Below are 9,635 nucleotides of genomic sequence, written 5' to 3' on the forward strand. Positions count from 1 at the left end.
CCCCCCCATGCCCTCCCTCTTTTTTTTTCTTTTTAAAGCAACAAGTTATTCTAGATGACTAGCCTGGGGCAGCTGGAAGCACCCCAACCCTCAAGAAAGTGCTGACTCCAGCCCACAAAAAGCCAGACAATCAGCCACTTTTAGGAGCTCCTGAACTTGGCATCTGAAAAATGGAAGGACATAAAAATGTTAGCAGTCCTTTACAACAACAGGATTCTGTTAAAAACCTTCAGTGGGGCCAAGCTTAAGCTTGAATTTGAATACACAGGTTTGCAAGGGCATAGACAAGTTGGAACAGATGGAAGAACATCCTTTAAAAAGGTGCTTTTGAAAACAATGCATGCACACAGAGCTGACACCTAAAGTGTCCCTCACACTTTTATTTAAACTTGGGCACAGAGCAGTCCATTGTCAAACAGCACCTGGATTTCTCCCTAGCTCACCACAGCATCCAACCTCACATGACTCCAGAAAACACTCTGCTCTGAAGCCTTGGCACACACATCACTGCCTCCCAGCCAGGAAGGATTAACTCTTTATCTGGAATTGCTCCCAAAGCATTCTCTCCCCAGCACATGGAGAAACAACAGAACATGGGTGGAGGTCAACTCTGTGCCACCACTGGAGGCTTTTCCTATTGAAGATGACATGAGCAAGACAGGACAGAGCGATGCTGAAAAACATGGAAAGGATGAACCTGTGTGGACCATGCAGATGCACTCAAGCAATATTTCCCTGCAGCACCTGGCGACAGTGAAGGCAACCACAGGACACATCTCCACTATGGAGTTGGACAACACACACGTTGCCAGATCAGTGCTCAGGTCTGCCTCTTTAAGACCTGGGTAAAAATAATTTCCATGTCCCTCTCACACTCATTTGCAAAGAGGTTTGTATTTTAGAGCAAGTGGCATGCCCTTGCTGGGAAATAGTGCAGGATCCTGGGAATTGCAGTGCTCGATGCTGTGAGTGCTGGGCACCCACAGGTGCTGCAAGCAGCACTCCCTGGCCTCACAACTTTGTACGACATGGTGGAAGAAAGCCTTCAGGAAGATGCATGCACTTGTGGCAGCTTCTGGATTTCCATGCCACTTCTTTCGAGAGGGCACGGGGAAGCCAGCAGAGACAGGCGGAGAGGGAGTCCAGGCATCGTGCTCAGGCTCCCCCAGCAGATAACTGGGATGTGGGAGGATTCCTGGCATTCCAACGGCATCAACAGAAGGTAAGAACATCCCCCCTTCCCCACAGTCCCTTCCCGAGAAGACACCACCGGCACCGCCTGATAAGGAAAACAAGCAGCGTTTGGAAGACGCTTCCCACTCCTACCCACTGCAGATACAGCATGTGCTCACGGTTTGCTCTCTTCTCCCTAGGGAGAGCTGCAATTCCTGCCTCACGAGGAGCGCAGCTCCCCCCAGAGCTGCCCCTCGAGGTGAGCGGACAGGAGTGTGTGCGCTGCGCTGCCCCGTTCCGGCAGGCGCCAGGGCCCCGCCATAGGACAGCGCGGCTCTGCCGTTCGTGCTGCCACACGCTCCCGGGGCCCGCTCCCGGCCTGGCATGTCCCGGCAGGGGCCCGGGCCCGCGCCGTGAGCACCGGCATCCCGGGGAGCTGGCCCCGGCTCACGGCGAGGAGCAGCCAAAGCTCCCGTCTCGCCTCTTTCGACCGTTTCTCACCAATTTCCGCCTAATTTCTCCTGAAATCAGCTATCCCAATGGGAGTGCCATGGGCTGTGCCTGAGGCAGCCACTCGGAGTGAGAGGCGCACGGCTGTGACCCTTTCTTTTGTACAATACCCTTGAACCCACGTTTGGGTTTTTAACCTGCAATTACAAAGTGCTGTTGCAGGGCAGGGAAAAAACACCGGGAAGGGAGCTCGGTGTCCCGTTCCCCCCCTCCTCCTCCCCGCAGGAGGCCACAAGTGGAGTTACGAAACAACCTGCCAACCTGCCGGCAGAGTTCACGGAAGGCATCAGAAGTATGCGGCTGGAGCCTGGCTCTTATCGAGGAATTTAACCCCTCTCCTCGGGGAGACGGAGACGTCTCTGAAGGGAGAAAGGACGGGCGGTTTTGCCCCACGGATGCGAGGGGAGGAGGCTCCTGGCACGGCCATCCGAGACCCCCACGCCGCCTCGGCTCCTCCGCTGGGGGCTCCGGGCAGCGCCTGCAGCGCCGGTGGGGCCGCGGGGCTGCTCCTGCCAGCGGGGCCCGGCTGCACCGCGCTGCCGGCCGGAGCGCCTCGGGCAGCTGGGAGGCAAAGCCACCCGGTTGCTCGACCGACCGGAACACGACAGGGACGGCACCGGACAGGTGGCAGCGGGGCTCGGGGTCCCGCCAGTGCCGAACGCCGCTCCCAGCCCAGGCTCTCCTTACGGGATCCGGGGTTACTGCGGCGCCCTGCCCCAAGCCAGCTGCTCGCCGCCCCTGCCCCACTTTGCAGCCCCGTGGGGCTGTCCTCCGCCCCGCTGGGCCCTGCCAGGCGGGCGAGGCGCCGGCTGCCCCGGGGACGGCTCTTTCCGCCGATACCCGGGGCCAGCGGCCCCGCCTCAGCCGCAGCCCCCCTGCTCGGCGCCGCTCCCGGCGGTACCGGCCCGGCTGCGGCAGGGCAGGGCCGCGCCCGGTGCTGCAAAGCAGCGGCGGCCACTGCCCGGCCCCACCACGCCCCTGCGCACTCACCTGCCGCCGGCCCGGCCACGGCAGTGCGAGTGCGAGTGCGAGTGCGGCTGCGGCTGCGGCTCCGGCTCCTCTCCTGGGCGGCGGCGGCAGCGGCCGCTCCGCTCCCTGCGCTCCGCAGCGCGGAGCCGCGCCGGCCTCAGCCCCGCCCGCCGGCCCCGCCCCGCCAGGTGAGCGCCGCCCCCGCCAGGTGAGCGCCGCCCCCCACGCGAAACCCCTGCGCATCACCTCGGCTGTTTGAAAAAAACCCCTGAAATTCTCCTTAAAAAAAATCATCCTTAAATTCTTTTAAAACTTCCCCCAACAGCCTTAAAATCTCTTTAAAAAAAGGCATAAAACCTTTCTAAAAAACCAATAGATTAAACTTCTCCTTTTAAAATAAAGCCTTAAATTCTCCTTTTTGGTTGTTTTCTTAAGAACTCATAAATTCTACATTTTTCTCGTAAAGTCATAAATTCGCCAATAAAAATAAAACTCTTTAAAAAACATTTAAAAAGTATTGAATTATCTTTTTATTTAAAAAGGTTATTAATTTATATTTAAAAAAAATCTGAAAACATTATCACGTTTTTTAAAAGAAGACTTAAAATCTCCTTTCCTAAAAAGAAACCAAGCAAAACCACTCTGTACTTCCCTGTCCCTGACTCCTGGCTCTGTGGGGCCGTATGGGCGGGCTCATTCCTGCCTGGAAGTGCTCAGCCTGTCCGACAGCAGGGCCCAGACCTCCACCTGCCCCAGCAGGTCCCTGGGTAGAACCAAGAAAACAATTCCTTTTCAGAGAGAAGAGCCTGGCCTGGTGCACGAGGAGGGTGCAGCCCTCGAGCCCCGTGCCCTTCAGCCGGCCGGGGGCTTAGAACGCCCTAAACCCGCAGAGAGATGACAGCAGGGAGACAGGTTCAGCCGGTTTTGGAAGAAGCAGGTGTCTGCTGCCATGCTGGAGGCTTTGGAAACCTCTCACCTCCTCTCTCCGTCAGCTTTTCCCATCGTCACTCTCAAAAAACCCACCTGAAAGCTCCCCCCACCCTGCATGCCAGTGTCCTTCCTCCATGGTCCCCCAAGCAAGGGAGATGGCTGTGATGGCATCAGAATCCCTTCCTCGAGGTCTCTGCTGGCGAAGGTGCTCCAGCAAGGCCTGTGCTGGTGCAACCCCAGTGCCAGACACACAGTTACCTTTATATTTCTTTATCCAGAATGTCTTGTGAAATGTCCCACTACTCATGAGAAAGGATAACCCCCCATCAGACCCTGGATCCCGAGGTGACTGCTCCAAACCAGATCTCAGGTTTGCTGCTCCACCACAAAATGTGTGCCAATTTTAACTTATGGTCAGAAAAATGCCCATCTCATGCAGGCCTTATGATATCCTTATCTAGGATTTATGATATCTTCAACTACTCCCTTCTCTACATGGAAGCCGCTGGGATTAGGAGGTGATGCAACACACAAGTCTGTAGCTGTCACTCGGCAGCTTTAATTGGGTTTTTAAATGAAGTTTTCTGTTGTTCTGACATATTCCTCATAATTAGGATCTCCTAAAATCAGATAGTACATCTGGCGCTCCGTAACACAGGCCATGCCCTGGAGACCTTACAGCACAGGAGGAACAACGATCTATAAAAGAAAACAACAAAGGCTGTTCTCAGGAGATACATATCTTATTTAATAGGTTGGACAGTCTTCTGAGATCCCAATCGGATACAGGCTCAGCAGAGGCTCATTTGTCACTAGCAAGGACGGTTGCCTTTCTTTTAAGAAAAAATGTTGAGTTTTAAATCTTTCTACTTTTAGTAGGTTGTAAAAATATTGGAAATCTTTTCTCACTTGTAAAATTATCACTGTAAAAAATAAATAAACTCTGTCTCTCATGTCTGTATGGTCCCTTGATTCCTTGCCCTATGAAGAGTTCTCCAGTTCTTCCATCAATTAAGATGGATAAAAATGTCCAACATTTAGTTTCACACTGGTGAGCTTTGCCAGACTGGCTCATGGACCACCTTCTCCAGCCATAGCTCTGCCTCAGACTTATTTAAAGCTCCTGTGATGCTGAGGCCATGGTCAGGGACCGACCAGGAATAGTGACTGAGCTGATTTCTGGGTTTGTGCCCACTGGTCCCATGCTGGGATTGCTACAGGTGTACCTTAGAGTTTTGCAAAGTCATGTCCTCATTGTAGACTGAGCAGCCAGGCTGCTTTAGGGAGGAGAGCAATGCTGTCTCAGCATCCCAAGCAGTTGAATCATAACCAAGCAGGTCCTTTGGTCTCTCCAGCGCAGATGAGATAGTAATCCTATCTGAGCTTCCCCAAAGGAGATGATGCTGTCTCACTGCTCTGCTCAGGAGCACAACAAGAAGTGTCCTGGTTCTGAAGCTTCTAAAGATACATACTATATTTGCACGAAAACCCCATCCTGAGTACAAACATACTGTGGGTGAGCAGCAGGTCACCAGCTATAGCCTCTCTTAGGAGAGCACACCTTCCCTGGCCCAGCCACCCAAGCCCAGCAGAGTTAGTCTGTGTTACAGTCCATGGTCAGTGTGGGGCATGAGGGGAAAATGAGTATTTGAGGCACCCGAATCTGCAGAGCTGTTGGGTTTTGGCTTTTGGCACAAATCCAAAACCCTCTGAACTGTGGCTGGGAGGAAAAAGTAGAGGAAAGTTTCTTTTTCAGGCCTATTTCTGAAAGGAAAGAGTGTAAAGCCAGATTTTCAGAGGAGCCCCACATCCCCTGCTCCCCCCAGGAGCTCGAGGTGGTCAGCATCATGGCTGTCAAACTTTCCTGCCTGCTTTCCTCCTCCTTCTCTCCCTTCACACTCCTAAGGCCATGGACTCCTTAGGCCTTAGGAGTGTGCCTCCAGATCCTGCAAGTCTCAGGAAATTCGAAAGTCACTATCCTTTCCTGACACAACTACAACATTTCATGTGCCTCAGAGAAATTACTCAGTGCATCTCTTGCCTGGCTGGGCACACAGAAGGGCACATTTTCCTCAGAACATGAGCTTCCCTCTCAAATAAAGACAATCTCCCCCAAAATCCCAGCATTTCCAGGAAAGCCCAAGCACCAGGAGAGAAAAGTGGCCAATACCAGATGGCATGTTTACTTTCTCTTCCAGCAGACACCCTCTACTTCAAAAGCTGTAATCCAAGGCTAGAAGTGAGGACCTCTCTCTCTCTCAACAATATGTACAAATAATACATATAATTACATCTATAAAAATATTTATATATATATGTATATATATACACACACAAGAGTACTGCCTTCTGTTGCTCAACATAGATTTGTAGCAGTGTTACAAAGTGCCCATTGACCCTTGCAGTACTTTTAGGGCTTCTGGAACGTTTGGAGGGTGTTAAGTTTTTCCAGGTTTCTTTGGAAGATTTTGAACTCACCATATATTTTCTGGCAAGGGTTTTATTTTATGACCAGACACTGTTCTAGTGAGAGACAGAAGATGCTGTCTCAAGTGTAACAAAAGGGCTTCTCTGGAAGAATTTTTTCCTCTGTTTCTAGGACAACAAGAGACATAAGAAAGAAAAGATCCTGCAGTATCACAGGAAAGCCAAATCGGGGCTTGGCACTGCAGAGCCCTGCAGCTGACTGCCAGGGTACTACAGACTGTATCCCCTCAGTTCCACCCACAACCCTGCCTGGGCCCGGGCTTGCAGGGAGGAGAGACCTTGGTCTGGTGGGTAAATGAGCTGCTGTCCTTCAAGGGCAGGCCTTCTGCCTCTGAAATGTGATGTATTTCCTGTCCTCCTGCTTTATTCAGTATTCCTTCCGCTTCTGCAGCAAGCCTGGAAAAGCTGCTGGGCACTTATCTCCTGTGGCTGCAAGGAATGGGGATGCTCACCAGCAGCCTGCAAGATTGCAGTCCAAATCAGTCAACTTTTTGGCTACACTGGTCTGGTGTCTTTGGATTGCCTTGTGCAGGCACACAGCCCTTTCCCAAAAGCACTGACAGCCACTGCAAGGTCTGCACGTGCCTCTCTGCTTTCCATACCTCTGGTGGCGGGAGCTGTGAAGGAAGACCTGGAAAGGGTCTCATGAAAAGCGGTGCTCAGCACACTCACAGTACAAGATGAATATAAAACCCATGATAGAGTCAGAGCCAAAAATTCCAGGTCTCTACATCCTCCAGAAGTCTTCATTGCCTGGTCTTTGCTAGAACGGCTCATGCAAAAGGTCCAAAAATGCAAAATCTACCTTCAAAGTGGAAGTGAATAACTCACAATGAGGAGGAGGGCTCTTACATATCTGTTTTGCAATAAAAAGTAGGAAAAAAATGTGATCTAGTTAGGTTGGAGCTCCTGCATTCCCATTCAGCAAACCCCAGGGGAGAGCACAACTAGATCATTACAACTTCATTGCCATTCCCCACTTCAAACAGTGAGTTGAGCTGTGTGACATTGGGAGCAGGGGAGGAAAAAACAGCTGAAACAATGGTGGATGGAAGTGAGAGAGAGAAAATGGATGGGAGAAACAGAAAGGGGAAAAGGCAACAGCATCAAGAGAAGAAAAGGTGCCCAGGGCACATCCCGCAAGGTTTTGTTTCCTGTCCAGGTGCTGGGCAGAAGACCTGCTTTTCACCTAGGAAATAGCCTCATTAATTATGGCTGTTGAGTATGGGAATGCAACAGCTCTTTGCCATTCTGCTGCTCGGGTAGCCTGTGACCCGAGCCGTTCAGGTTTCCCAAGCATTTAGCAGTGTGGTCATGCTAATTTAGTTCGGTTTTTCAAAGGCTTGTGGGGAAAAGTCCTCTTCTTCCCAGAGGCATTGAAAGTTTTGACCTCCTGACCCTCCCTTTTACTACGAGGTTCAAAAGCAGCATTGCAGCTGTTAAAGTTTTTCTTCATGCCTCAGTGATTCTCTGATGGGCGACCAAGCTGGTGTTTATCTAGGCTTGACCTCTCTTCTTTGAGCCCGGAGATGTCTCTTTCGTTCAGTGCTACAGGCAGGGCAATGCTGGAAACCTCCCTGCCTTGCCATTCACTCCCTCCCTGCGTGCAAAGGCACCAGAACCCGTTACTAATCCATCCCCACCAGGAGCTGGGGTTCCTGGCACTGATCCCATTTGTCCATCACACTGCAGATTCATTTACATATAATCCACCGTGACTTGTCTATGAAACACGACCCTCCTCCTGCTCTGATGCTGGAACCCATTTGGCTTCCAAAAGTCAACTGCCGGTTTCAGGGGAAGAAAAAAATCCCCCTTCCCAACAGGCTGGCCTGGCATGGACCTTTGGTGCCTCATCCTTTCCTCCACTGTCAAGGGTCATTATTTGCAGGGGACATCCTCCCCTTAATTTACATCTTTGTCACCACATCTAGAGTGACCTGCTGCTCAAGGGCCAAGATCCATCAAGGCACCTGAGCACAGCTTTAACGTCGAGCATCTTGTTTCAGGATGTTGCTCACATCCCTCACCTGAGACATTGGAGAGAGATGGCCTGATTTGAACTGTTGTATCCTGGATATTTACTCACAGCAGCCCTACTTTCAAGCCAGGACAGGGTGGCTTCTGCTTTAGCACAGGTCTCACCAGCTCATCTCAGTGCTGAAGCATTAGGTTAGGATGCAAAGTGAGGTGAGAGAAGGCAGAAGAAGAAACGTCTCTGAACCACTCGTCCCTGGAGCTGTGGGATTAACCACATTCACACCGACAGATTAGGGTCATTAAAGTAGTCATTAAAAAAAGGGAGAGTCCTCCTGTGGATAATGGCAGGTGCTTCACACACTGGCAGGTGCCTGGTCCCTGTGGTGGAGGCTTGAAGGTGATGAGATGTGAGACATCCAAAGGCAAGAGCAACATTCACCCTTTTTACACCTCTCCTGCCATCTGAAAATGGTGGCAAGCACAGGAACATGGATGAAGGACTGAACTACCCTGGATCACGCCCCCAGTGCCCACGTGTCAGAGCACTCTGCAGAAAGGTGCTTCTGGTCAAAGCTGGGATCTGTGCTCTGGGCTCCTGCACCCCTGCTCAGTTATTATCTCTTTAGGTGAGCTCAGCTTCTTGAGCTGCAAAATTGGGATAATGTTTACTTTGCTTCCAGGGGTGTGGAGGAATAATTAATTAATGTTTATGAAATGCTTTCAGATCCCTGAACAAGAGGAGTGAGATAAGCAGAAAGGGTTCATGAGGTAGGTGGGAAGCATTATGATGAATTATTGCGATTCAAAGGTAAATTACTGTTATTGCTCCCTAATAAGCAGACACAGCCATTAGCCTCTGACAATCTGATTTCCAACTCTGTTACCTCCTTTTCCCCAACAAAAAAGTGGTTTCATCTTTGCTACTCACACCCAGTTGAAGTTGACTATAAAACCTGATAAATCATGTGAGGCCGACCCTGGTGCTTGTGGATGACACCTGCAGCAGGACAGCTCACACCACTGCCATGAGCTTCTCACCTCTGACAGCACCTGGGGGAGGCAGACCACTCTTCCTTTGCAGTGGGGAGCATCCCCAGACGCAGTCTCTCATCCAGCTTCAAGCAGCAAACTTGCTGTGCGAGCTGCAAAGCTTGTGGCAGGTCAGGAGGTGAGAGCGCCTAGATGTGATCCCACCACTCATGGTTACCACCTCTCTGGTGAGCTGGGAAATGTCCTCGTGCATGCCTCTAGCCCAGCCTTTGCTTAGAAAGGCTTAAATCCCAGGAAGAGCCTTGCACTGGTGATGGGTAGGAGGGGCAGTGACACGGCGAGCAGGCACATGGGGCTCGGAACTGCTCTAAGCCGAGCTGAAAACAGTCCTTAGGCAGTTTGGCCATCTTTGCCTGGAAACCAAAGCAAACCTGACCTGTTTTAAAGCAGTGTGAGTAATGTGAATCCCGGGCTGGTGTGAGCAGGTTTTTCTGGTTCTTGCTCCAGCTATTCCCCCTCCTTCCCTGCCTGGGCTCCCAGTTTCGAGCTGGGAGAGCACCTGAGCCTGGCACAGCTTCCACCCTTTAGGACACCTT

General features: G+C 51.4%; 1 protein-coding gene across 2 annotated transcripts in view; it reads right to left on the minus strand.

Moving 5' to 3' along the window:
- Positions 1 to 2,779, minus strand: part of LOC121361023 (ras association domain-containing protein 8-like) — a 19,640-nt gene extending 16,861 nt beyond the window's left edge. For both annotated transcript variants that reach the window (XM_041481321.1, XM_041481320.1), the window contains exon 1: positions 2,674 to 2,779. The gene's annotated coding sequence lies outside the window, so the exon portion shown is untranslated. The remainder of the gene's footprint in view (positions 1 to 2,673) is intronic.
- Positions 2,780 to 9,635: the final 6,856 nt, after the last annotated feature.

This window comes from Pyrgilauda ruficollis, unplaced genomic scaffold (assembly GCF_017590135.1).
Source record: "Pyrgilauda ruficollis isolate IOZ18807 unplaced genomic scaffold, ASM1759013v1 scaffold55, whole genome shotgun sequence".
Lineage (NCBI taxonomy): Eukaryota > Metazoa > Chordata > Aves > Passeriformes > Passeridae > Pyrgilauda > Pyrgilauda ruficollis.